The 27,009-nt window shown below is 54.3% G+C and overlaps 2 long non-coding RNA genes across 4 annotated transcripts in view; one reads left to right on the top strand and one right to left on the bottom strand.

The window, feature by feature from the left end:
* LOC144805582 (uncharacterized) overlaps positions 1-19,735 on the bottom strand; it is a 114,947-nt gene extending 95,212 nt beyond the window's left edge. For both annotated transcript variants that reach the window (XR_013605548.1, XR_013605547.1), the window contains exon 1: positions 19,576-19,735. This is a non-coding gene — a long non-coding RNA (uncharacterized LOC144805582). The remainder of the gene's footprint in view (positions 1-19,575) is intronic.
* The window catches only part of LOC144805565 (uncharacterized), a 906,387-nt gene that overhangs the window by 765,940 nt on the left and 113,438 nt on the right, over positions 1-27,009 (top strand). The window lies entirely within an intron of this gene.

Below are 27,009 nucleotides of genomic sequence, written 5' to 3'. Positions count from 1 at the left end.
AAAGTAAAAGGGGCCAGTAATCATGGGAGGTTACAAATGAAGACAATGCCGAACTAAGTAAGCATGGGCGGAAAATCCGTTTCGCTCGCGGATTTTGCGGATTTTCGGTAAATTCGCAATCCGCGAGATTCGCGAATCTCCCGCAAAATCCGCAAATCCGCGAGCAGCGGATTTTGCTCGCACTGTTCGCGTGAGTTCGCGGCTTCCCAGTACAACTTCGCGCCCCGCGAATACGTGCAAAATTGCAGAAATACGATCTTAGCAAAACTGAAACTACTTACCAGGTTCAAAAGTTCAGGCTCATCATTAGTAGCCATTTCCTGTAGTGCTTCCTGAGGGGCCCCTCCAGAGTTCAGTTGCCAGTTGCAACTATTATGTGACCCTGCTCTGAACCTCAGAATAGTTACACATATGCCACAAAGGTCCTGAATTACAGCTAAGGGAGACAAGCAGGAGCCAGGCTGGAAGTTCAAATCCATTAATCAGCCCCTAATTCATTATTGTCAGTTGGGGCAGGGCAGGTGTTGTAACTAATTTTGCAACAATGAAAGCACTTAGCAAGTGCAAAAGATCACTAATCAGGAAGCACTAAGGAAGCAGGTGCCAGCTAAAAAAATATTCTGTGACACATTAATCAGCCCCAAATTAATTCAGGTCACTTGAGGCAGGGAAGGTGTGCTTGCGTTGCCACAATAATGTACACTGACTGGACAACCAGAGGGTGCTGTGATGAAACAGAGGGTGGCATGGGTGGGCCAGAGGGTGGCATGAGTAGTCAGAGAGTGGCAGTGGTGACAGAGAGTGGCAGTGATGAAGAAGAGTGTCCCAAACAGGCTGGATACGTAGAAACAACAAGTTCGCGAAACTTGCGACCCGACAGGTAAGTTCGCAATTTGCGAAATTGTACAAAACCCTCGCGAGCTGGCAGAAACCCGCGCAAACACAAAAAAAAATCCGCAAATTCGCGAGAATTCGCGGATTTTGCGGATTGCGAGTTCGCAAATCCGCAAAATTCGCGAATGCGAGATTCGCAAAATTCGCCCATGCTTAGGACTAAGGAGGGACTAACAAGCCTATTATTGAATACGAAGTCAGCATTTACAAAAGACAATGACACAAGCCAATGTAAAATATGGGTGGAGAGTGGGCGTGGCTTCTCTCCCATACTCTCCTACAGCAGTCTTTCAGAGTGAGCAGCGCATGTGTGCTGCTGCTCGGCTCGACCTAAAAAATTAACCCATTTGGAGAATGTTAGACTTGCATTTAAAATCTGTAAACCTAATGTTTTAAAAAAAAATCTAATTATTTTAACTACCTATGATATGCAACCGTATCTTGAAGCAGTTCTAAATGCAAGACGCAGGTTTGTGCTGACTCGTTTAAGATTAGGCACTTTCCACTGATTGGTCAGTTTTCCAAACATGAATGATTGGTCCACAATTTTACCTAGTTGTCCCTACGGTGATGCAATGGCGCAGAATACTATGCATGTGGTGTTCTTCTGAAAGTTTAACCACTAGAGGAAGCGCCATATTATACCTATTATACGCTTTACGCAATGTCGACCTGTGTATTTATACCTACAATCTCTCCCCACTTTAGAGATTTGCTGCAATATGACATCTTTTTTTTGGGCTGTCTTTTATGCCAGAAAACAAATGTCTTTACCTCTTCCATAGTAACAAGATACAGTGTATAATCTTATGCTGCAACGCTGGGTGGTATTATGCACTCAAAGTGTATTTTATCTACTGTATATACTGTTCATCTATGGTCCTACAATTGAGAAATGTAAGTGTGTTGCTGGGGCAGATGGGGAGTGCATGGCGGACCCATTATGAGGTTTTTATTCCCCCTTCTCTGCTCTGGTTTCGCTGAATTTCAGCCGACTATGCTGTAGGAACTCTGTGTGAATGTGGAGAAACAATCCATCTAGATGTGAAGGTCTTTTATATTCTGCCCTTTCTACTGATGCACATCTGTCTTTTATTAATGCTATATTGTGGTATTGTTATTCATTTTAAACTTCTATTATTTATGTGGTCTTCTGATTCGATTGGGCATATATTTTGACTTGGTGCCATGCGTTGCTTTTTATGCTTTTTAAACGTATGCTGTTTTATATATTGCTTTTATGGGTGGCTAACTGCCACTGAATACAGTTTTACTGATTGATTGATAGTTTGCCTCCTATCGTAGTTAGTTTTGAATTTTGTCACTAATTTCTTTACAGCGCTTTCTTGCACCCAAAGCTGAATCCACCCTTTTAAAATAAAGTCAGGAAAGAGAGAGAAGGAGCAGAGAGACGGGGGTGAGGGCAGGTAGGGCTCAGCCATTAGCTCTCAAAAGACATAGGTAGTATATACACAAAACATAGGAAGGTCTCACCAATGAGATGAAAAGCAGGAAGTGGAAGAGTTAGAAATAGAGAAATAATACATTGAAGTGAGTGGCAAAGAGAAGAACGGCTTCAGGAAAATAAGAAAGGAGGGGCTGGCAGGGCTGAGAATGAAAGGTAAACTGCCACGCGGCTTAACTTATGCTGTTTATGTGGTTTACCAACAGACGGATTATTTCCTGGGCTCGGCTCGTGCTTTGGCTGTTAGAGCTGAGAGCATGGCTCGGCCCTTCCCATGAATTCTCTGGCTCGCCCACCTCTAGCAGTCACACAGACAACAGAAGCATTGCAGGTCTGACCCCAGTGACCCTACCATGGCTCGGCCCTTCCCATGAATTCTCTGGCTCGCCCACCTCTAGCAGTCACACAGACAACAGAAGCATTGCAGGTCTGACCCCAGTGACCCTGCCATGGCTCGGCCCTTCCCATGAATTCTCAGGCTCCCCCACCTCTAGCAGTCACACAGACAACAGAAGCATTGCAGGTCTGACCCCAGTGACCCTACCATGGCTCGGCCCTTCCCATGAATTCTCTGGCTCGCCCACCTCTAGCAGTCACACAGACAACAGAAGCATTGCAGGTCTGACCCCAGTGACCCTACCATGGCTCGGCCCTTCCCATGAATTCTCTGGCTCGCCCACCTCTAGCAGTCACACAGACAACAGAAGCATTGCAGGTCTGACCCCAGTGACCCTGCCATGGCTCGGCCCTTCCCATGAATTCTCAGGCTCCCCCACCTCTAGCAGTCACACAGACAACAGAAGCATAGCAGGTCTGACCCCCAGTAACCCTGCCATGGCTCGGCCCTTCCCATGAATTCTCAGGCTCCCCCTCCTCTAGCAGTCACACAGACAACAGAAGCATTGCAGGTCTGACCCCAGTGACCCTGCCATGGCTCGGCCCTTCCCATGAATTCTCTGGCTCGCCCACCTCTAGCAGTCACACAGACAACAGAAGCATTGCAGGTCTGACCCCCAGTGACCCTGCCATGGCTCGGCCCTTCCCATGAATTCTCTGGCTCGCCCACCTCTAGCAGTCACACAGACAACAGAAGCATTGCAGGTCTTACCCCCAGTGACCCTGCCATGGCTCGGCCCTTCCCATGAATTCTCTGGCTCGCCCACCTCTAGCAGTCACACAGACAACAGAAGCATTGCAGGTCTGACCCCCAGTGACCCTGCCATGGCTCGGCCCTTCCCATGAATTCTCTGGCTCGCCCACCTCTAGCAGTCACACAGACAACAGAAGCATTGCAGGTCTGACCCCCAGTGACCCTGCCATGGCTCGGCCCTTCCCATGAATTCTCTGGCTCGCCCACCTCTAGCAGTCACACAGACAACAGAAGCATTGCAGGTCTGACCCCAGTGACCCTGCCATGGCTCGGCCCTTCCCATGAATTCTCTGGCTCGCCCACCTCTAACAGTCACACAGACAACAGAAGCATTGCAGGTCTGACCCCAGTGACCCTGCCATGGCTCGGCCCTTCCCATGAATTCTCTGGCTCGCCCACCTCTAGCAGTCACACAGACAACAGAAGCATTGCAGGTCTGACCCCCAGTGACCCTGCCATGGCTCGGCCCTTCCCATGAATTCTCTGGCTCGCCCACCTCTAACAGTCACACAGACAACAGAAGCATTGCAGGTCTGACCCCCAGTGACCCTGCCATGGCTCGGCCCTTCCCATGAATTCTCAGGCTCGCCCACCTCTAGCAGTCACACAGACAACAGAAGCATAGCAGGTCTGACCCCCAGTGACCCTGCCATGGCTCGGCCCTTCCCATGAATTCTCAGGCTCCCCCACCTCTAGCAGTCACACAGACAACAGAAGCATTGCAGGTCTGACTCCAGTGACCCTGCCATGGCTCGGCCCTTCCCATGAATTCTCAGGCTCCCCCACCTCTAGCAGTCACACAGACAACAGAAGCATTGCAGGCCTGACCCCCAGTGACCCTGCCATGGCTCGGCCCTTCCCATGAATTCTCAGGCTCCCCCACCTCTAGCAGTCACACAGACAACAGAAGCATTGCAGGCCTGACCCCCAGTGACCCTGCCATGGCTCGGCCCTTCCCATGAATTCTCAGGCTCGCCCACCTCTAACAGTCACACAGACAACAGAAGCATTGCAGGTCTGACCCCCAGTGACCCTGCCACGGCTCGGCCCTTCCCATGAATTCTCTGGCTCGCCCACCTCTAGCAGTCACACAGACAACAGAAGCATTGCAGGTCTGACCCCAGTGACCCTGCCATGGCTCGGCCCTTCCCATGAATTCTCTCGCTCGCCCACCTCTAGCAGTCACACAGACAACAGAAGCATTGCAGGTCTGACCCCAGTGACCCTGCCATGGCTCGGCCCTTCCCATGAATTCTCTGGCTCGCCCACCTCTAGCAGTCACACAGACAACAGAAGCATTGCAGGCCTGACCCCCAGTGACACTGCCATGGCTCGGCCCTTCCCATGAATTCTCTGGCTCGCCCACCTCTAGCAGTCACACAGACAACAGAAGCATTGCAGGTCTGACCCCCAGTGACCCTGCCATGGCTCGGCCCTTCCCATGAATTCTCTCGCTCGCCCACCTCTAGCAGTCACACAGACAACAGAAGCATTGCAGGTCTGACTCCAGTGACCCTGCCATGGCTCGGCCCTTCCCATGAATTCTCAGGCTCCCCCACCTCTAGCAGTCACACAGACAACAGAAGCATTGCAGGCCTGACCCCCAGTGACCCTGCCATGGCTCGGCCCTTCCCATGAATTCTCAGGCTCCCCCACCTCTAGCAGTCACACAGACAACAGAAGCATTGCAGGCCTGACCCCCAGTGACCCTGCCATGGCTCGGCCCTTCCCATGAATTCTCAGGCTCGCCCACCTCTAACAGTCACACAGACAACAGAAGCATTGCAGGTCTGACCCCCAGTGACCCTGCCACGGCTCGGCCCTTCCCATGAATTCTCTGGCTCGCCCACCTCTAGCAGTCACACAGACAACAGAAGCATTGCAGGTCTGACCCCAGTGACCCTGCCATGGCTCGGCCCTTCCCATGAATTCTCTCGCTCGCCCACCTCTAGCAGTCACACAGACAACAGAAGCATTGCAGGTCTGACCCCAGTGACCCTGCCATGGCTCGGCCCTTCCCATGAATTCTCTGGCTCGCCCACCTCTAGCAGTCACACAGACAACAGAAGCATTGCAGGCCTGACCCCCAGTGACACTGCCATGGCTCGGCCCTTCCCATGAATTCTCTGGCTCGCCCACCTCTAGCAGTCACACAGACAACAGAAGCATTGCAGGTCTGACCCCCAGTGACCCTGCCATGGCTCGGCCCTTCCCATGAATTCTCTCGCTCGCCCACCTCTAGCAGTCACACAGACAACAGAAGCATTGCAGGTCTGACCCCTGTGACCCTGCCATGGCTCGGCCCTTCCCATGAATTCTCTCGCTCGCCCACCTCTAGCAGTCACACAGACAACAGAAGCATTGCAGGTCTGACCCCAGTGACCCTGCCATGGCTCGGCCCTTCCCATGAATTCTCTGGCTCGCCCACCTCTAGCAGTCACACAGACAACAGAAGCATTGCAGGCCTGACCCCCAGTGACCCTGCCATGGCTCGGCCCTTCCCATGAATTCTCAGGCTCCCCCACCTCTAGCAGTCACACAGACAACAGAAGCATTGCAGGCCTGACCCCCAGTGACCCTGCCATGGCTCGGCCCTTCCCATGAATTCTCTGGCTCGCCCACCTCTAGCAGTCACACAGACAACAGAAGCATTGCAGGTCTGACCCCCAGTGACCCTGCCATGGCTCGGCCCTTCCCATGAATTCTCTGGCTCGCCCACCTCTAGCAGTCACACAGACAACAGAAGCATTGCAGGTCTGACCCCCAGTGACCCTGCCATGGCTCGGCCCTTCCCATGAATTCTCTCGCTCGCCCACCTCTAGCAGTCACACAGACAACAGAAGCATTGCAGGTCTGACCCCAGTGACCCTGCATGGCTCGGCCCTTCCCATGAATTCTCTGGCTCGCCCACCTCTAGCAGTCACACAGACAACAGAAGCATTGCAGGCCTGACCCCCAGTGACCCTGCCATGGCTCGGCCCTTCCCATGAATTCTCAGGCTCGCCCACCTCTAGCAGTCAAACAGACAACAGAAGCATTGCAGGTCTGACCCCCAGTGACCCTGCCATGGCTCGGCCCTTCCCATGAATTCTCTGGCTCGCCCACCTCTAGCAGTCACACAGACAACAGAAGCATTGCAGGTCTGACCCCAGTGACCCTGCCATGGCTCGGCCCTTCCCATGAATTCTCTGGCTCGCCCACCTCTAACAGTCACACAGACAACAGAAGCATTGCAGGTCTGACCCCAGTGACCCTGCCATGGCTCGGCCCTTCCCATGAATTCTCTGGCTCGCCCACCTCTAGCAGTCACACAGACAACAGAAGCATTGCAGGTCTGACCCCAGTGACCCTACCATGGCTCGGCCCTTCCCATGAATTCTCTGGCTCGCCCACCTCTAGCAGTCACACAGACAACAGAAGCATTGCAGGTCTGACCCCCAGTGACCCTGCCATGGCTCGGCCCTTCCCATGAATTCTCTCGCTCGCCCACCTCTAGCAGTCACACAGACAACAGAAGCATTGCAGGTCTGACCCCCAGTGACCCTGCCTTGGCTCGGCCCTTCCCATGAATTCTCAGGCTCCCCCACCTCTAGCAGTCACACAGACAACAGAAGCATTGCAGGTCTGACCCCCAGTGACCCTGCCATGGCTCGGCCCTTCCCATGAATTCTCTGGCTCCCCCACCTCTAGCAGTCACACAGACAACAGAAGCATTGCAGGTCTGACCCCCAGTGACCCTGCCTTGGCTCGGCCCTTCCCATGAATTCTCTGGCTCGCCCACCTCTAGCAGTCACACAGACAACAGAAGCATAGCAGGTCCGACCCCCAGTGACCCTGCCAAGGCTCGGCCCTTCCCATGAATTCTCAGGCTCCCCCACCTCTAGCAGTCACACAGACAACAGAAGCATTGCAGGTCTGACCCCAGTGACCCTGCCATGGCTCGGCCCTTCCCATGAATTCTCTGGCTCGCCCACCTCTAGCAGTCACACAGACAACAGAAGCATAGCAGGTCCGACCCCCAGTGACCCTGCCAAGGCTCGGCCCTTCCCATGAATTCTCAGGCTCCCCCACCTCTAGCAGTCACACAGACAACAGAAGCATTGCAGGTCTGACCCCAGTGACCCTGCCATGGCTCGGCCCTTCCCATGAATTCTCTGGCTCGCCCACCTCTAGCAGTCACACAGACAACAGAAGCATAGCAGGTCTGACCCCAGTGACCCTGCCATGGCTCGGCCCTTCCCATGAATTCTCTGGCTCGCCCACCTCTAGCAGTCACACAGACAACAGAAGCATTGCAGGCCTGACCCCCAGTGACCCTGCCATGGCTCGGCCCTTCCCATGAATTCTCAGGCTCGCCCACCTCTAGCAGTCACACAGACAGAAGAAGTATTGTAGGTTTGACCCCCAGTGACCCTGCCATGGCTCGGCCCTTCCCATGAATTCTCAGGCTCGCCCACCTCTAGCAGTCACACAGACAACAGAAGCATTGCAGGCCTGACCCCCAGTGACCCTGCCATGGCTCGGCCCTTCCCATGAATTCTCAGGCTCGCCCACCTCTAGCAGTCACACAGACAACAGAAGCATTGCAGGTCTGACCCCCAGTGACCCTGCCATGGCTCGGCCCTTCCCATGAATTCTCTGGCTCGCCCACCTCTAGCAGTCACACAGACAACAGAAGCATTGCAGGTCTGACCCCAGTGACCCTGCCATGGCTCGGCCCTTCCCATGAATTCTCTGGCTCGCCCACCTCTAGCAGTCACACAGACAACAGAAGCATTGCAGGTCTGACCCCAGTGACCCTGCCATGGCTCGGCCCTTCCCATGAATTCTCTGGCTCGCCCACCACTAGCAGTCACACAGACAACAGAAGCATTGCAGGTCTGACCCCAGTGACCCTACCATGGCTCGGCCCTTCCCATGAATTCTCTGGCTCGCCCACCTCTAGCAGTCACACAGACAACAGAAGCATTGCAGGTCTGACCCCCAGTGACCCTGCCATGGCTCGGCCCTTCCCATGAATTCTCTGGCTCGCCCACCTCTAGCAGTCACACAGACAACAGAAGCATTGCAGGTCTGACCCCCAGTGACCCTGCCTTGGCTCGGCCCTTCCCATGAATTCTCTGGCTCGCCCACCTCTAGCAGTCACACAGACAACAGAAGCATTGCAGGTCTGACCCCCAGTGACCCTGCCATGGCTCGGCCCTTCCCATGAATTCTCAGGCTCCCCCACCTCTAGCAGTCACACAGACAACAGAAGCATTGCAGGTCTGACCCCCAGTGACCCTGCCATGGCTCGGCCCTTCCCATGAATTCTCTGGCTCCCCCACCTCTAGCAGTCACACAGACAACAGAAGCATTGCAGGTCTGACCCCCAGTGACCCTGCCTTGGCTCGGCCCTTCCCATGAATTCTCTGGCTCGCCCACCTCTAGCAGTCACACAGACAACAGAAGCATAGCAGGTCCGACCCCCAGTGACCCTGCCAAGGCTCGGCCCTTCCCATGAATTCTCAGGCTCCCCCACCTCTAGCAGTCACACAGACAACAGAAGCATTGCAGGTCTGACCCCAGTGACCCTGCCATGGCTCGGCCCTTCCCATGAATTCTCTGGCTCGCCCACCTCTAGCAGTCACACAGACAACAGAAGCATAGCAGGTCCGACCCCCAGTGACCCTGCCAAGGCTCGGCCCTTCCCATGAATTCTCAGGTTCCCCCACCTCTAGCAGTCACACAGACAACAGAAGCATTGCAGGTCTGACCCCAGTGACCCTGCCATGGCTCGGCCCTTCCCATGAATTCTCTGGCTCGCCCACCTCTAGCAGTCACACAGACAACAGAAGCATAGCAGGTCTGACCCCCAGTGACCCTGCCATGGCTCGGCCCTTCCCATGAATTCTCTGGCTCGCCCACCTCTAACAGTCACACAGACAACAGAAGCATTGCAGGTCTGACCCCCAGTGACCCTGCCATGGCTCGGCCCTTCCCATGAATTCTCTGGCTCGCCCACCTCTAGCAGTCACACAGACAACAGAAGCATTGCAGGTCTGACCCCAGTGACCCTGCCATGGCTCGGCCCTTCCCATGAATTCTCTGGCTCGCCCACCTCTAGCAGTCACACAGACAACAGAAGCATAGCAGGTCCGACCCCCAGTGACCCTGCCAAGGCTCGGCCCTTCCCATGAATTCTCAGGCTCCCCCACCTCTAGCAGTCACACAGACAACAGAAGCATTGCAGGTCTGACCCCCAGTGACCCTGCCATGGCTCGGCCCTTCCCATGAATTCTCTGGCTCGCCCACCTCTAGCAGTCACACAGACAACAGAAGCATTGCAGGTCTGACCCCCAGTGACCCTGCCATGGCTCGGCCCTTCCCATGAATTCTCTGGCTCGCCCACCTCTAGCAGTCACACAGACAACAGAAGCATTGCAGGTTTGACCCCCAGTGACCCTGCCATGGCTCGGCCCTTCCCATGAATTCTCAGGCTCGCCCACCTCTAGCAGTCACACAGACAACAGAAGCATTGCAGGTCTGACCCCCAGTGACCCTGCCATGGCTCGGCCCTTCCCATGAATTCTCAGGCTCGCCCACCTCTAGCAGTCACACAGACAACAGAAGCATTGCAGGTCTGACCCCCAGTGACCCTGCCATGGCTCGGCCCTTCCCATGAATTCTCTGGCTCCCCCACCTCTAGCAGTCACACAGACAACAGAAGCATTGCAGGTCTGACCCCCAGTGACCCTGCCATGGCTCGGCCCTTCCCATGAATTCTCTGGCTCGCCCACCTCTAGCAGTCACACAGACAACAGAAGCATTGCAGGTCTGACCCCCAGTGACCCTGCCATGGCTCGGCCCTTCCCATGAATTCTCTGGCTCGCCCACCTCTAACAGTCACACAGACAACAGAAGCATTGCAGGTCTGACCCCAGTGACCCTGCCATGGCTCGGCCCTTCCCATGAATTCTCGGGCTCGCCCACCTCTAACAGTCACACAGACAACAGAAGCATTGCAGGTCTGACCCCCAGTGACCCTGCCATGGCTCGGCCCTTCCCATGAATTCTCGGGCTCCCCCACCTCTAGCAGTCACACAGACAACAGAAGCATTGCAGGTCTGACCCCCAGTGACCCTGCCATGGCTCGGCCCTTCCCATGAATTCTCAGGCTCGCCCACCTCTAGCAGTCACACAGACAACAGAAGCATTGCAGGCCTGACCCCCAGTGACCCTGCCATGGCTCGGCCCTTCCCATGAATTCTCTGGCTCGCCCACCTCTAGCAGTCACACAGACAACAGAAGCATTGCAGGCCTGACCCCCAGTGACCCTGCCATGGCTCGGCCCTTCCCATGAATTCTCGGGCTCGCCCACCTCTAGCAGTCACACAGACAACAGAAGCATTGCAGGTCTGACCCCAGTGACCCTGCCATGGCTCGGCCCTTCCCATGAATTCTCAGGCTCCCCCACCTCTAGCAGTCACACAGACAACAGAAGCATTGCAGGTCTGACCCCCAGTGACCCTGCCTTGGCTCGGCCCTTCCCATGAATTCTCAGGCTCCCCCACCTCTAGCAGTCACACAGACAACAGAAGCATTGCAGGTCTGACCCCAGTGACCCTGCCATGGCTCGGCCCTTCCCATGAATTCTCTGGCTTGCCCACCTCTAGCAGTCACACAGACAACAGAAGCATTGCAGGCCTGACCCCCAGTGACCCTGCCAAGGCTCGCCCCTTCCCATGAATTCTCGGGCTCGCCCACCTCTAGCAGTCACACAGACAACAGAAGCATTGCAGGTCTGACCCCCAGTGACCCTGCCATGGCTCGGCCCTTCCCATGAATTCTCTGGCTCGCCCACCTCTAGCAGTCACACAGACAACAGAAGCATTGCAGGTCTGACCCCCAGTGACCCTGCCATGGCTCGGCCCTTCCCATGAATTCTCTGGCTCCCCCACCTCTAGCAGTCACACAGACAACAGAAGCATTGCAGGTCTGACCCCCAGTGACCCTGCCATGGCTCGGCCCTTCCCACGAATTCTCTGGCTCGCCCACCTCTAACAGTCACACAGACAACAGAAGCATTGCAGGTCTGACCCCAGTGACCCTGCCATGGCTCGGCCCTTCCCATGAATTCTCGGGCTCGCCCACCTCTAACAGTCACACAGACAACAGAAGCATTGCAGGTCTGACCCCCAGTGACCCTGCCATGGCTCGGCCCTTCCCATGAATTCTCAGGCTCGCCCACCTCTAGCAGTCACACAGACAACAGAAGCATAGCAGGTCCGACCCCCAGTGACCCTGCCAAGGCTCGGCCCTTCCCATGAATTCTCAGGCTCCCCCACCTCTAGCAGTCACACAGACAACAGAAGCATTGCAGGTCTGACCCCAGTGACCCTGCCATGGCTCGGCCCTTCCCATGAATTCTCAGGCTCCCCCACCTCTAGCAGTCACACAGACAACAGAAGCATTGCAGGTCTGACCCCCAGTGACCCTGCCATGGCTCGGCCCTTCCCATGAATTCTCAGGCTCGCCCACCTCTAGCAGTCACACAGACAACAGAAGCATTGCAGGTCTGACCCCCAGTGACCCTGCCATGGCTCGGCCCTTCCCATGAATTCTCAGGCTCCCCCACCTCTAGCAGTCACACAGACAACAGAAGCATTGCAGGTCTGACCCCAGTGACCCTGCCATGGCTCGGCCCTTCCCATGAATTCTCAGGCTCCCCCACCTCTAGCAGTCACACAGACAACAGAAGCATTGCAGGTCTGACCCCCAGTGACCCTGCCATGGCTCGGCCCTTCCCATGAATTCTCAGGCTCCCCCACCTCTAGCAGTCACACAGACAACAGAAGCATTGCAGGTCTGACCCCAGTGACCCTGCCATGGCTCGGCCCTTCCCATGAATTCTCAGGCTCCCCCACCTCTAGCAGTCACACAGACAACAGAAGCATTGCAGGTCTGACCCCAGTGACCCTGCCATGGCTCGGCCCTTCCCATGAATTCTCAGGCTCGCCCACCTCTAGCAGTCACACAGACAACAGAAGCATTGCAGGTCTGACCCCCAGTGACCCTGCCATGGCTCGGCCCTTCCCATGAATTCTCAGGCTCGCCCACCTCTAGCAGTCACACAGACAACAGAAGCATTGCAGGTCTGACCCCCAGTGACCCTGCCATGGCTCGGCCCTTCCCATGAATTCTCGGGCTCGCCCACCTCTAGCAGTCACACAGACAACAGAAGCATTGCAGGTCTGACCCCAGTGACCCTGCCATGGCTCGGCCCTTCCCATGAATTCTCAGGCTCCCCCACCTCTAGCAGTCACACAGACAACAGAAGCATTGCAGGTCTGACCCCCAGTGACCCTGCCATGGCTCGGCCCTTCCCATGAATTCTCAGGCTCGCCCACCTCTAGCAGTCACACAGACAACAGAAGCATTGCAGGCCTGACCCCCAGTGACCCTGCCATGGCTCGGCCCTTCCCATGAATTCTCTGGCTCGCCCACCTCTAGCAGTCACACAGACAACAGAAGCATTGCAGGCCTGACCCCCAGTGACCCTGCCATGGCTCGGCCCTTCCCATGAATTCTCGGGCTCGCCCACCTCTAGCAGTCACACAGACAACAGAAGCATTGCAGGTCTGACCCCAGTGACCCTGCCATGGCTCGGCCCTTCCCATGAATTCTCAGGCTCGCCCACCTCTAGCAGTCACACAGACAACAGAAGCATTGCAGGTCTGACCCCCAGTGACCCTGCCATGGCTCGGCCCTTCCCATGAATTCTCTGGCTCGCCCACCTCTAGCAGTCACACAGACAACAGAAGCATTGCAGGTCTGACCCCCAGTGACCCTGCCATGGCTCGGCCCTTCCCATGAATTCTCTGGCTCGCCCACCTCTAGCAGTCACACAGACAACAGAAGCATTGCAGGTCTGACCCCCAGTGACCCTGCCATGGCTCGGCCCTTCCCATGAATTCTCAGGCTCCCCCACCTCTAGCAGTCACACAGACACCAGAAGCATTGCAGGCCTGACCCCCAGTGACCCTGCCATGGCTCGGCCCTTCCCATGAATTCTCAGGCTCGCCCACCTCTAGCAGTCACACAGACAACAGAAGCATTGCAGGTCTGACCCCCAGTGACCCTGCCATGGCTCGGCCCTTCCCATGAATTCTCAGGCTCGCCCACCTCTAGCAGTCACACAGACAACAGAAGCATTGCAGGTCTGACCCCAGTGACCCTGCCATGGCTCGGCCCTTCCCATGAATTCTCAGGCTCCCCCACCTCTAGCAGTCACACAGACAACAGAAGCATTGCAGGTCTGACCCCCAGTGACCCTGCCATGGCTCGGCCCTTCCCATGAATTCTCAGGCTCGCCCACCTCTAGCAGTCACACAGACAACAGAAGCATTGCAGGCCTGACCCCCAGTGACACTGCCATGGCTCGGCCCTTCCCATGAATTCTCTGGCTCCCCCACCTCTAGCAGTCACACAGACAACAGAAGCATTGTAGGTTTGACCCCCAGTGACCCTGCCATGGCTCGGCCCTTCCCATGAATTCTCAGGCTCCCCCACCTCTAGCAGTCACACAGACAGAAGAAGTATTGTAGGTTTGACCCCCAGTGACCCTGCCATGGCTCGGCCCTTCCCATGAATTCTCAGGCTCGCCCACCTCTAGCAGTCACACAGACAACAGAAGCATTGCAGGTCTGACCCCCAGTGACCCTGCCATGGCTCGGCCCTTCCCATGAATTCTCTGGCTCGCCCACCTCTAGCAGTCACACAGACAACAGAAGCATTGCAGGTCTGACCCCCAGTGACCCTGCCATGGCTCGGCCCTTCCCATGAATTCTCTGGCTCGCCCACCTCTAGCAGTCACACAGACAACAGAAGCATTGCAGGTCTGACCCCCAGTGACCCTGCCATGGCTCGGCCCTTCCCATGAATTCTCTGGCTCGCCCACCTCTAGCAGTCACACAGACAACAGAAGCATTGCAGGTCTGACCCCAGTGACCCTGCCATGGCTCGGCCCTTCCCATGAATTCTCAGGCTCCCCCACCTCTAGCAGTCACACAGACAACAGAAGCATTGTAGGTTTGACCCCCAGTGACCCTGCCATGGCTCGGCCCTTCCCATGAATTCTCTGGCTCGCCCACCTCTAACAGTCACACAGACAACAGAAGCATTGCAGGTCTGACCCCCAGTGACCCTGCCATGGCTCGGCCCTTCCCATGAATTCTCAGGCTCCCCCACCTCTAGCAGTCACACAGACAGAAGAAGTATTGTAGGTTTGACCCCCAGTGACCCTGCCATGGCTCGGCCCTTCCCATGAATTCTCAGGCTCCCCCACCTCTAGCAGTCACACAGACAGAAGAAGTATTGTAGGTTTGACCCCCAGTGACCCTGCCATGGCTCGGCCCTTCCCATGAATTCTCAGGCTCGCCCACCTCTAGCAGTCACACAGACAACAGAAGCATTGCAGGTCTGACCCCCAGTGACCCTGCCATGGCTCGGCCCTTCCCATGAATTCTCAGGCTCGCCCACCTCTAGCAGTCACACAGACACCAGAAGCAATGCAGGCCTGACCCCCAGTGACCCTGCCATGGCTCGGCCCTTCCCATGAATTCTCTGGCTCCCCCACCTCTAGCAGTCACACAGACAACAGAAGCATTGTAGGTTTGACCCCCAGTGACCCTGCCATGGCTCGGCCCTTCCCATGAATTCTCTGGCTCGCCCACCTCTAACAGTCACACAGACAACAGAAGCATTGTAGGTTTGACCCCCAGTGACCCTGCCATGGCTCGGCCCTTCCCATGAATTCTCTGGCTCGCCCACCTCTAACAGTCACACAGACAACAGAAGCATTGCAGGTCTGACCCCCAGTGACCCTGCCATGGCTCGGCCCTTCCCATGAATTCTCTGGCTCGCCCACCTCTAGCAGTCACACAGACACCAGAAGCATTGCAGGCCTGACCCCCAGTGACCCTGCCATGGCTCGGCCCTTCCCATGAATTCTCTGGCTCGCCCACCTCTAGCAGTCACACAGACAACAGAAGCATTGCAGGTCTGACCCCAGTGACCCTGCCATGGCTCGGCCCTTCCCATGAATTCTCAGGCTCCCCCTCCTCTAGCAGTCACACAGACAACAGAAGCATTGCAGGTCTGACCCCAGTGACCCTGCCATGGCTCGGCCCTTCCCATGAATTCTCTGGCTCGCCCACCTCTAGCAGTCACACAGACAACAGAAGCATTGCAGGTCTGACCCCCAGTGACCCTGCCATGGCTCGGCCCTTCCCATGAATTCTCTGGCTCCCCCACCTCTAGCAGTCACACAGACAGAAGAAGTATTGTAGGTTTGACCCCCAGTGACCCTGCCATGGCTCGGCCCTTCCCATGAATTCTCAGGCTCGCCCACCTCTAACAGTCACACAGACAACAGAAGCATTGCAGGTCTGACCCCCAGTGACCCTGCCATGGCTCGGCCCTTCCCATGAATTCTCTGGTTCCCCCACCTCTAGCAGTCACACAGACAACAGAAGCATTGCAGGTCTGACCCCAGTGACCCTGCCATGGCTCGGCCCTTCCCATGAATTCTCTGGCTCCCCCACCTCTAGCAGTCACACAGACAACAGAAGCATTGCAGGTCTGACCCCCAGTGACCCTGCCATGGCTCGGCCCTTCCCATGAATTCTCTGGCTCCCCCACCTCTAGCAGTCACACAGACAACAGAAGCATTGCAGGTCTGACCCCCAGTGACCCTGCCATGGCTCGGCCCTTCCCATGAATTCTCTGGCTCGCCCACCTCTAGCAGTCACACAGACAACAGAAGCATTGCAGGTCTGACCCCAGTGACCCTGCCATGGCTCGGCCCTTCCCATGAATTCTCAGGCTCCCCCACCTCTAGCAGTCACACAGACAACAGAAGCATTGTAGGTTTGACCCCCAGTGACCCTGCCATGGCTCGGCCCTTCCCATGAATTCTCTGGCTCGCCCACCTCTAACAGTCACACAGACAACAGAAGCATTGCAGGTCTGACCCCCAGTGACCCTGCCATGGCTCGGCCCTTCCCATGAATTCTCAGGCTCCCCCACCTCTAGCAGTCACACAGACAGAAGAAGTATTGTAGGTTTGACCCCCAGTGACCCTGCCATGGCTCGGCCCTTCCCATGAATTCTCTGGCTCGCCCACCTCTAGCAGTCACACAGACAACAGAAGCATTGCAGGCCTGACCCCCAGTGACCCTGCCATGGCTCGGCCCTTCCCATGAATTCTCAGGCTCCCCCACCTCTAGCAGTCACACAGACAACAGAAGCATTGCAGGTCTGACCCCAGTGACCCTGCCATGGCTCGGCCCTTCCCATGAATTCTCTGGCTCGCCCACCTCTAGCAGTCACACAGACAACAGAAGCATTGCAGGTCTGACCCCCAGTGACCCTGCCATGGCTCGGCCCTTCCCATGAATTCTCAGGCTCCCCCACCTCTAGCAGTCACACAGACAACAGAAGCATTGCAGGTCTGACCCCAGTGACCCTGCCATGGCTCGGCCCTTCCCATGAATTCTCAGGCTCCCCCACCTCTAGCAGTCACACAGACAACAGAAGCATTGCAGGTCTGACCCCCAGTGACCCTGCCATGGCTCGGCCCTTCCCATGAATTCTCTGGCTCCCCCACCTCTAGCAGTCACACAGACAACAGAAGCATTGCAGGTCTGACCCCCAGTGACCCTGCCATGGCTCGGCCCTTCCCATGAATTCTCTGGCTCGCCCACCTCTAGCAGTCACACAGACAACAGAAGCATTGCAGGTCTGACCCCAGTGACCCTGCCATGGCTCGGCCCTTCCCATGAATTCTCAGGCTCCCCCACCTCTAGCAGTCACACAGACAACAGAAGCATTGTAGGTTTGACCCCCAGTGACCCTGCCATGGCTCGGCCCTTCCCATGAATTCTCTGGCTCGCCCACCTCTAACAGTCACACAGACAACAGAAGCATTGCAGGTCTGACCCCCAGTGACCCTGCCATGGCTCGGCCCTTCCCATGAATTCTCAGGCTCCCCCACCTCTAGCAGTCACACAGACAGAAGAAGTATTGTAGGTTTGACCCCCAGTGACCCTGCCATGGCTCGGCCCTTCCCATGAATTCTCTGGCTCGCCCACCTCTAGCAGTCACACAGACAACAGAAGCATTGCAGGCCTGACCCCCAGTGACCCTGCCATGGCTCGGCCCTTCCCATGAATTCTCAGGCTCCCCCACCTCTAGCAGTCACACAGACAACAGAAGCATTGCAGGTCTGACCCCAGTGACCCTGCCATGGCTCGGCCCTTCCCATGAATTCTCTGGCTCGCCCACCTCTAGCAGTCACACAGACAACAGAAGCATTGCAGGTCTGACCCCCAGTGACCCTGCCATGGCTCGGCCCTTCCCATGAATTCTCAGGCTCCCCCACCTCTAGCAGTCACACAGACAACAGAAGCATTGCAGGTCTGACCCCAGTGACCCTGCCATGGCTCGGCCCTTCCCATGAATTCTCAGGCTCGCCCACCTCTAGCAGTCACACAGACAACAGAAGCATTGCAGGTCTGACCCCAGTGACCCTACCATGGCTCGGCCCTTCCCATGAATTCTCAGGCTCCCCCTCCTCTAGCAGTCACACAGACAACAGAAGCATTGCAGGTCTGACCCCCAGTGACCCTGCCATGGCTCGCCCCTTCCCATGAATTCTCAGGCTCCCCCACCTCTAGCAGTCACACAGACAACAGAAGCATTGCAGGTCTGACCCCCAGTGACCCTGCCATGGCTCGGCCCTTCCCATGAATTCTCAGGCTCCCCCACCTCTAGCAGTCACACAGACAACAGAAGCATTGCAGGTCCGACCCCCAGTGACCCTGCCATGGCTCGGCCCTTTCCATGAATTCTCGGGCTCCCCCACCTCTAGCAGTCACACAGACAACAGAAGCATTGCAGGTCTGACCCCAGTGACCCTGCCATGGCTCGGCCCTTCCCATGAATTCTCAGGCTCCCCCACCTCTAGCCGTCACACAGACAACAGAAGCATTGGAGGTCTGACCCCCAGTGACCCTGCCATGGCTCGGCCCTTCCCATGAATTCTCAGGTTCCCCACCTCTAGCAGTCACACAGACAACAGAAGCATTGCAGGTCTGACCCCCGGTGACCCTGCCATGGCTCAGCCCTTCCCATGAATTCTCAGGTTCCCCACCTCTAGCAGTCACACAGACAACAGAAGCATTGCAGGTCTGACCCCCAGTGACCCTGCCATGGCTCAGCCCTTCCCGTGAATTCTCAGGCTCCCCCACCTCTAGCAGTCACACAGACAACAGAAGCATTGGAGGTCTGACCCCCAGTGACCCTGCCATGGCTCGGCCCTTTCCATGAATTCTCTGGCTCGCCCACCTCTAGCAGTCACACAGACAACAGAAGCATTGCAGGTCTGACCCCCAGTGACCCTGCCATGGCTCGGCCCTTCCCATGAATTCTCTGGCTCGCCCACCTCTAACAGTCACACAGACAACAGAAGCATTGCAGGTCTGACCCCCAGTGACCCTGCCATGGCTCGGTCCTTCCCATGAATTCTCAGGTTCCCCCACCTCTAGCAGTCACACAGACAACAGAAGCATTGCAGGCCTGACCCCCAGTGACCCTGCCATGGCTCGGCCCTTCCCATGAATTCTCAGGCTCCCCCACCTCTAGCAGTCACACAGACAACAGAAGCATTGCAGGTCTGACCCCCAGTGACCCTGCCATGGCTCGGCCCTTCCCATGAATTCTCTGGCTCGCCCACCTCTAGCAGTCACACAGACAACAGAAGCATTGCAGGTCTGACCCCAGTGACCCTGCCATGGCTCGGCCCTTCCCATGAATTCTCTGGCTCGCCCACCTCTAGCAGTCACACAGACAACAGAAGCATTGCAGGTCTGACCCCAGTGACCCTGCCATGGCTCGGCCCTTCCCATGAATTCTCAGGCTCCCCCACCTCTAGCAGTCACACAGACAGAAGAAGTATTGTAGGTTTGACCCCCAGTGACCCTGCCTTGTCCATTCAGGGTGGGGACCAAGAACCAACACTGCTTACCTTGTCTCAGTTTCATCCTGCGAGGGGGGCGGTGAAAGGAAGGAGCCTGGGAGGAGGCAGGGGCAGGGAGGAGTCAGTCTCTGGGAGGCTGCAGGAGGAGAGACAAGAGCAGGACAGTAACTCTTCGATCCAAACTCAACGAAGGAGCCGAGGAGGACGACTTCCGGGCTTCACTGAGGATTAAAGCACGAGGAATAAAGCGGGATAAAGGACAAGGAACACACAGCTTAAGCGCATGCGCAAGGGGGAAAAGTACAACGCAGTTGCAGATCTGAGCATGCGCAAAAGTTGAATCTTACCTTCTGGGCATGCGCGGGAGAAGGGCTCGCTGACGGCCCAAGACAGAATGTACATCTGAGCGTGCGCAGGAGACACATTTGCTGGCTCGACTTGCCACTTCAGAGCATGAGCAAAAAGGAGACTTTTTTGTACAAATGAGCATGCGCAGAGAAAGGGAGCCGGGTACATATGAGCATGCGCAGAGAAAAGAGAGTGGTACCTCTGAGCATGCGCAGAGAAAAGGGCGTTCCGTACCTCTGAGCATGCGCAGAAAAAAGAGAGCCACGTACCTCTGAGCATGCGCAGAGTTACTGTTTACTGCCTTGGAGAAGAGACTGCTCTCCACTTCTGACCTTGCACGGAGGGGCCCCTGCTCGCAGCTGAGCATGCGCAGAACGACACTACACACCACAGCTGTGCCAGGAGTCTGGAGCCTGTGCAGGGCGCGTGGGGCCCCTCAGCCCGGGGCAGTTAATGCAATAAGACCCCAACCTGACAGGTACCTCCCGCAGAAAACAGACCCCTAAACTCAACCCAGGTCGCAAAGCATTACAGAGCGCGAGAAAATATATGTATATATGTAGATTTCTCTCCAAGCACGCAAAACTGAACCAAACGGACTATCCACATATAAATTAACAGGGACAGAGCAGAAAAACTCATCTTCGTTGCATACTGAGCAATAATACAGATATATGGGCAAGCAACCAGCAAAAGGCAGTGGGACTGTACTTCTGTCCAAACATTCCCCGAAAGCCTCCCACAGTAGGCAGAGGCCTGCACTCACCTCTACCCCCACAGTAGGCAGGGGCCTGCACTCCTCTCTACCCCCACAGTAGGCAGAGGCCTGCACTCACCTCTACCCCCACAGTAGGCAGGGGCCTGCACTCACCTCTACCCCCACAGTAGGCAGAGGCCTGCACTCATCTCTACCCCCACAGTAGGGAGAGGCCTGCACTCACCTCTACCCCCACAGTAGGCAGGGGCCTGCACTCACCTCTACCCCCACAGTAGGCAGAGGCCTGCACTCATCTCTACCCCCACAGTAGGGAGAGGCCTGCACTCACCTCTACCCCCACAGTAGGCAGAGGCCTGCACTCACCTCTACCCCCACAGTAGGCAGAGGCCTGCACTCATCTCTACCCCCACAGTAGGCAGAGGCCTGCACTCACCTCTACCCCCACAGTAGGCAGAGGCCTGCACTCACCTCTACCCCCACAGTAGGCAGGGGCCTGCACTCCTCTCTACCCCCACAGTAGGCAGAGGCCTGCACTCATCTCTACAGCATTCACTCATAGCAACTCCAACAACCAAGGAAACCATCTCGAGAATCCTTATTTCACCATAAGTCCACATACGTGACTCAACCCGAGGCAGTCGCCCCCTCATGAAAGTCGGGGGCCCAATAATATCCAAACCACATCTGGTCACCCAGATGTTCTACAGCACTGCATGTTCGAATCAGGGCTTCCCATCTCATGTCAGTCAATATGTATACTATGTATTTTCTGTGGCGATAAGTAGTTAAAGGGCAATGCGTATTCAGTACATGCTTAAAAATCACACTAAGGCATTATATATTTTAAACAGGACTATCAATTGCATATTCATAACCGTACATACCTGTACACACCAATTCTCATTAAAGCTATGTGTATTTCAAACCGGGCTTTCAGTTACATATGCATACCCATGTTAGCGAGTAATGGGCAGGGAGTGAGTGGGTACGTGTAATAGGGGATGGAAACGCAGTGCTGGGGGAGTGCATGTAACAGGATGGTCGCGCGTTGTCTCGGTCAGGCAACTGCTGCTAAAATCTGCGTGCAGTGTGAAAGCATAGCAACGGGCCAGCCCGGATTTTTCAGTGACGCCATCCTTGTCATTATACCTCTGTGCAGTATTCGTTTGTTCATACAGACAGTGGGTCTGCCAGCGCGGCAAACAGATGACCGCAAACAAAACATGGAGAGGGCGTTGCACATGGTGCGGATTATGTAAAGTATCTCTTGCAACACTTCAACTAGAGAAGTACTGACTTTTAAAATAACTGTTTGCAGATTTGGACTTCCCATGAAGGCCGCGCAACAGTTCTTAAACTCTGCTCAATATTTTTGAATGTTTTAATAGCCCCTGGCGACCAAGTAGAGCCAGGACCTTGCCAATTTGCTATATTCATTAATTATTTGTATATCTAGCTCATGCACATATCCTGAAAATATGTCTGGATCCAGCCTTCCAGGGCCTGTGTTGGACACACCTGCACTAACAGATGTTATGTTATGATCCCGGGGTGTGAGAAATTGCGTTTATGTGACACCTGATAGTTCTGTCTCATGACTTTATTGTGACTACAACCTGATTCTTTCCTTGTTTTCTTGAGTGATCCCCTGAAGGGGGAGGTGAAAAGAAAGCAGCACAGAAATGCAACCCCTAATGTGGTGCAAAGCAGCGGGAGAGTGTTGATTGTCGGAGGTAGTCATTGCGGCGAGGTCCGGCCCGTACAATTGCTGCTCCTCGAGAGGTATCGGTTTTTGTCAAAGTGTACTTTACATTTTATTAATAGCGCTAGCACGCTGCCAGTGCTGCCGTTCCTAATACTTTCAGTGCCAGATTGTGACCTGAGTTGTTTGTACTAAATAGTAGAAGTTTGTGCTGCTTATTCACAGCGAAACCCTCTTCTATGCAGTCCCGGCTATGTTTTTGCTTACTGGAGTGGCATCGTACAATAAGAATGGAAAATATCTTCAATTTGTAGCGTTCCATAAAAAGTAAAAATAAATGTAATTGCAAATTGTCCTTGATTTATGTGTGGTACGACGTTCCCGTTGGGCACTCTCTTTCATCATGTAACTAGCATGTGTGACAGAGCTTTTTTTTTTTTACAAGACATGCGAATACATTGCAGGTGTCTTATTCCATTGTTGTAAAGACAGAGGCCTCATTTGTCACAATTGTCTAAGCTATTCAGCTTAGTTGGGCCAATGTGGCTTTGTTTTTAGACTGAATTAATCTATTTAGTAAACGGGTTCTCTTGGTTTCTTCTAGCGAACTTAATTCAGCACAGTTCACGTGTTCAGTATCTATGTAGTAGCTCTCTGTGACAGCAACTTCTGAAAACAAATGTGTGCAGGGCCATTCTGTTCATCTGGGCAGTGTGCGGGCTCTGCATTCACATTATAATGTTATGCAATTATTTCATAACCTGTTGCAGAGGCCTGCTTGGGCATTGTTTAGCAGTGATACGAGTGTATTTAATACCGAACCTCTTGTTTTGCACATACTCCGGTTCTTAGCTACATGACTGCGTTTTTGTCAAAACTATTGCATTGTATTTTCCATGGGCTGTTTTTTTAGTACATTGTGGCTTCTCGAGGTCACCTAAAAGCGATCATGGGAGTTCTGTACTTCGTTTTCATGTTACACCTGACCTAGGGCTGTCATCCGTACTGGAGTGTGCACGTGCCCTGCTCTCCACACGCCGCCTAAGCAGAATATTGCTTGTAAGACCTGAACTCTTCTGTTTTTATAAACGCCAAAACAAAAACCTTTTTTGAAACGCAGTATGAAGACGGAAAAGGGAGAAATGGTCCCTTAAATAAAACATGCTTGGACGAGTTACAGTTCACATTTAATGCTTCTAAAAATGATGTCTTAATTACCATGATTGATCATCTGTGTGCAATTTATATCCCATGAAGTTTTAAAAGATATGCTTACAAAACGCCCTGGTGTAGCCACACTCAGGGCGGAGCATAAGGGAAGGGGATAAAATATAATAAAATATTGAGAAATGACAAGACACAACACAAATGTAACAAACCGAGTGATAGAACAGTGAATATCACCCTGTGACTGGGAACGGTGATAAGACAAAGTGCAGTTAATGGGAAAGTGCTTTAAAACTGGTTTGTGGATACCAATGAAACCTTTATTTATAGGTTCCACAACCCGGATTAAAAAGAATGAGGATGGGTCGGGTTAGAAGAGAAGACTAGGTTCTCAAACCATTATTAGTTTTTCCCCTTCCCTTATGCTCCGGCCTGAGTGTGGCTACACCAGAGCGTTTTGTAAGCAGACCCGATGATGAAGCATGTCACACACTTTTGTGTGAGTGAGGGCAGTTTTCAAAACAGATTTCTTTTTTTTGTCTTGTGTTGTTACACGTGTACTCTAATCTCTCCACCCCTTCTTGTGTGTATACTTTGCCTTAGGGGGTTTGGAGTGGTGGAGTTGTATAATTTCTTTGACCCTCTCCCCTTCTTTGTGAATAGTGAGTTTTGAAACATATGCCTTTTGTAGCAGGCCCCCTTCCAGTAACATTCATCTTAGAAAGGGGCTGTTGGTTAGTAAGTTTGCAATTCAGGGGCTTTGCAGAAGCTTGAACGTCTTTCCAAAGCGTATTACTGTTTTAAAGGGCGTAGTAATTTCTGATATTTCGCTTTTTCCATGGATTTATGTGTTTAGTTTTATTTCAGGGGAAAATGTCTCTGTCTCTGAGAGCTGCAGTCATGCTGCTGTCTCCGGTTAGTGCCCTTCCTTCCATTTCTGCTGCTTTGCTGCAGTTTTAAGACCTTGTTAGAGTTTCTTGTTGCTCAAATGGGGGTAATTTCTGATATTTATCTGTTTCCCTAATCTTCATTACTTGATTTTGCCCGCGGCAAGTCAGTGTCACTCATAGTCATTGAAATTATGAAAATGTCACACATAGCGATCTGAAACTTTGGCAGCTATGGTTTGAGGATTCACGGCCCTGTCAAATATACAGAATCACCCCCAGGGACAGGAACATTAGAAACACTGCTCAGCCTCATTGCAGCAGCTGAGTCTACATTTCACACATTGAATGAAATACAAGTCCTCATTTAAATTAACTCCTGAATGTCATGTCTGTTCCTTTGCAGGTGCCAATGCTTGTTTCCCATACAAGACCCTGTCATGGACTGTGAGTGTCCACACCTCTGTGACATTTAAAAACCCAGGTCTTTACAGTCACCAAAGCTTGTTTCCCTGCTGGAGCCTGGAGGCAGTTGTTCCGTCAGTGGCCACCAGAGGGCGCTCCTCGCCTGCTGATGAAACCCACTGAGCTGCAAATTGTATGGAAGGGAGAAGGGTTTCTTCTTCCGGGTCAGTGGCAGTAGAGACAGCACCAGCAGCGGTGGTGACATCACTTCCTGTCTCTCCTCGTGTGCTGCAGAAGAGGAAGGAGCCCTTTCTGTCTGTGCAGTTACCTTCATCTTCAGACCCTCACAGACCCCAGATCTGCCCCCCAGGAGGAGGAGAGAGCCAGGACAGGTTTCTGCTCAGGTAGGAGAGCTGCCAACTCACTTGGCTGCAATTTATTAATCCATGGATCAGATTCCCCCCCCCCCCCCCCCCCGGCCTGACATCCATGGTGAGGTCAGGACAGCTCAGCTGTTCGTGCTGCTGAGCCTGAGTGGGGTGCAGAGGAGTCAGGCCTGTCCAGGGGAGCAGAGGAGGAGAGGCCTGTCCAGGGGTGCAGAGGAGGTGAGGCCTGTCCAGGGGAGCAGAGGAGGAGAGGCCTGTCCAGGGGTGCAGCGGAGGAGAGGCCTGTCCAGGGGTGCAGCGGAGGAGAGGCCTGTCCAGGGGTGCAGAGGAGGAGAGGCCTGTCCAGGGGTGCAGATGAGGAGAGGCCTGTCCAGGGGTGCGGAGGAGGAGAGGCCTGTCCAGGGGTGCAGAGGAGGAGAGGCCTGTCCATGGGTGCAGAGGAGGAGAGGCCTGTCCAGGGGAGCAGTGTCTCTCTTCGGGGCCTGTGCATAGCGCCCGAGGCTCAGGGTGGAGTCAGAGGCGCTGTATGGGGTGGAATGAACTCTGGGCTCCTCTGTCTTTCATGAGAATCCTTCACCGAGAGGCCTGTCCAGGGGTGCAGAGGAGGTGAGGCCTGTCCAGGGGTGCAGAGGAAGCCAGGCCTGTCCAGGGGTGCAGAGAAGATGAGGCCTGTCCAGGGGTGCAGAGGAGGCCAGGCCTGTCCAGGGGTGCAGATGAGGAGAGGCCTGTCCAGGGGTGCGGAGGAGGAGAGGCCTGTCCAGGGGTGCAGAGGAGGTGAGGCCCGGAGGAGAGGCCTGTCCAAGGGTGCAGAGGAGGCCAGGCCTGTCCAGGGGTGCAGAGGAGATGAGGCCTTTCCAGGGGTGCAGAGGAGGCCAGGCCTGTCCAGGGGTGCAGAGGAGGTGAGGCCTGTCCAGGGGTGCGGAGGAGGAGAGGCCTGTCCAGAAATCTTTGATTTTCTAAAATTATTTGTAGCCCATGTGAGCAAACTCCAGAATTATGCGATTTACTCTTGTCAGATGTTCCAAGAGGTCATCATCCGTCAGATATAGGACATCGACACAGGACAATACCTGGTCATTAAAATCTTTTACTAGCTTTGTTACTCTGGCTGAAAACAGCCCGGGCTATTCTCATCAAAATCTAAATTGCGATCTTGGCAGTAGAGCTGAGGAAGAACACCCATTCAAGTAGGCCAGTTTTGGGGACCCCAAAGATCTTTATTCTTCCCCAGAATCAGGACCTTACTTTTCTCTCCATTGAGTTTGAGAAAATTGGCCTGCATCCAGTATGCAATTTTACTCAACCCCATCTGGAGAGCAGATGTCTCAGACACCCTCTCCACAGAGAGAGAGAAGACTATCAGGGTGTCGTCAGCATAGGAGAACAGGGACAGCCCGCCTCCTCTGCAATGTCAGCCAGAGGTCTGACACTCACGTTAATTAACAAAGGGCTAAGAATGGAGCCATAGGGTTCCCCGCAGGGAGAGGAATTAGTAACAGAACTGGCCGTTGGGGCAAAGACCTGGAACGTTCAGTCGGTGAGAAAAGAGATAAGCTCGTGAGGAATCTATGTTGTATGTTGTGTGCGGAAAATAGTGAAATAAGAATTAACCTGCAATGCAATCTAATCCTACATATACATAAATGAATAGTTTACTACATGTCCTGGTAGAGCCGAACCGCATTTCTGCGTTTGTGTTATACCAGGGTCTTCGCCTTTTCAATAGTGAGAGCTATTTCTGATCTACTGCCTTTATCACGTGGCTTAGCTAAGGGTAGATGAATGCCAAACAACCTAATTGCACAGCTAGAACGCCCAGTCCTGCTGCAGTGAGTACATAGCATTTGTAGCACTGGGTTAGGAAAGGTT

The sequence above is a fragment of the Lissotriton helveticus genome (genome assembly GCF_964261635.1).
Source record: "Lissotriton helveticus chromosome 1_1 unlocalized genomic scaffold, aLisHel1.1 SUPER_1_unloc_15, whole genome shotgun sequence".
Classification (NCBI taxonomy): Eukaryota; Metazoa; Chordata; class Amphibia; order Caudata; family Salamandridae; genus Lissotriton; species Lissotriton helveticus.
Note: the sequence above shows the minus strand (reverse complement) of the source record. Positions and strands in the feature narration are given on the sequence as shown.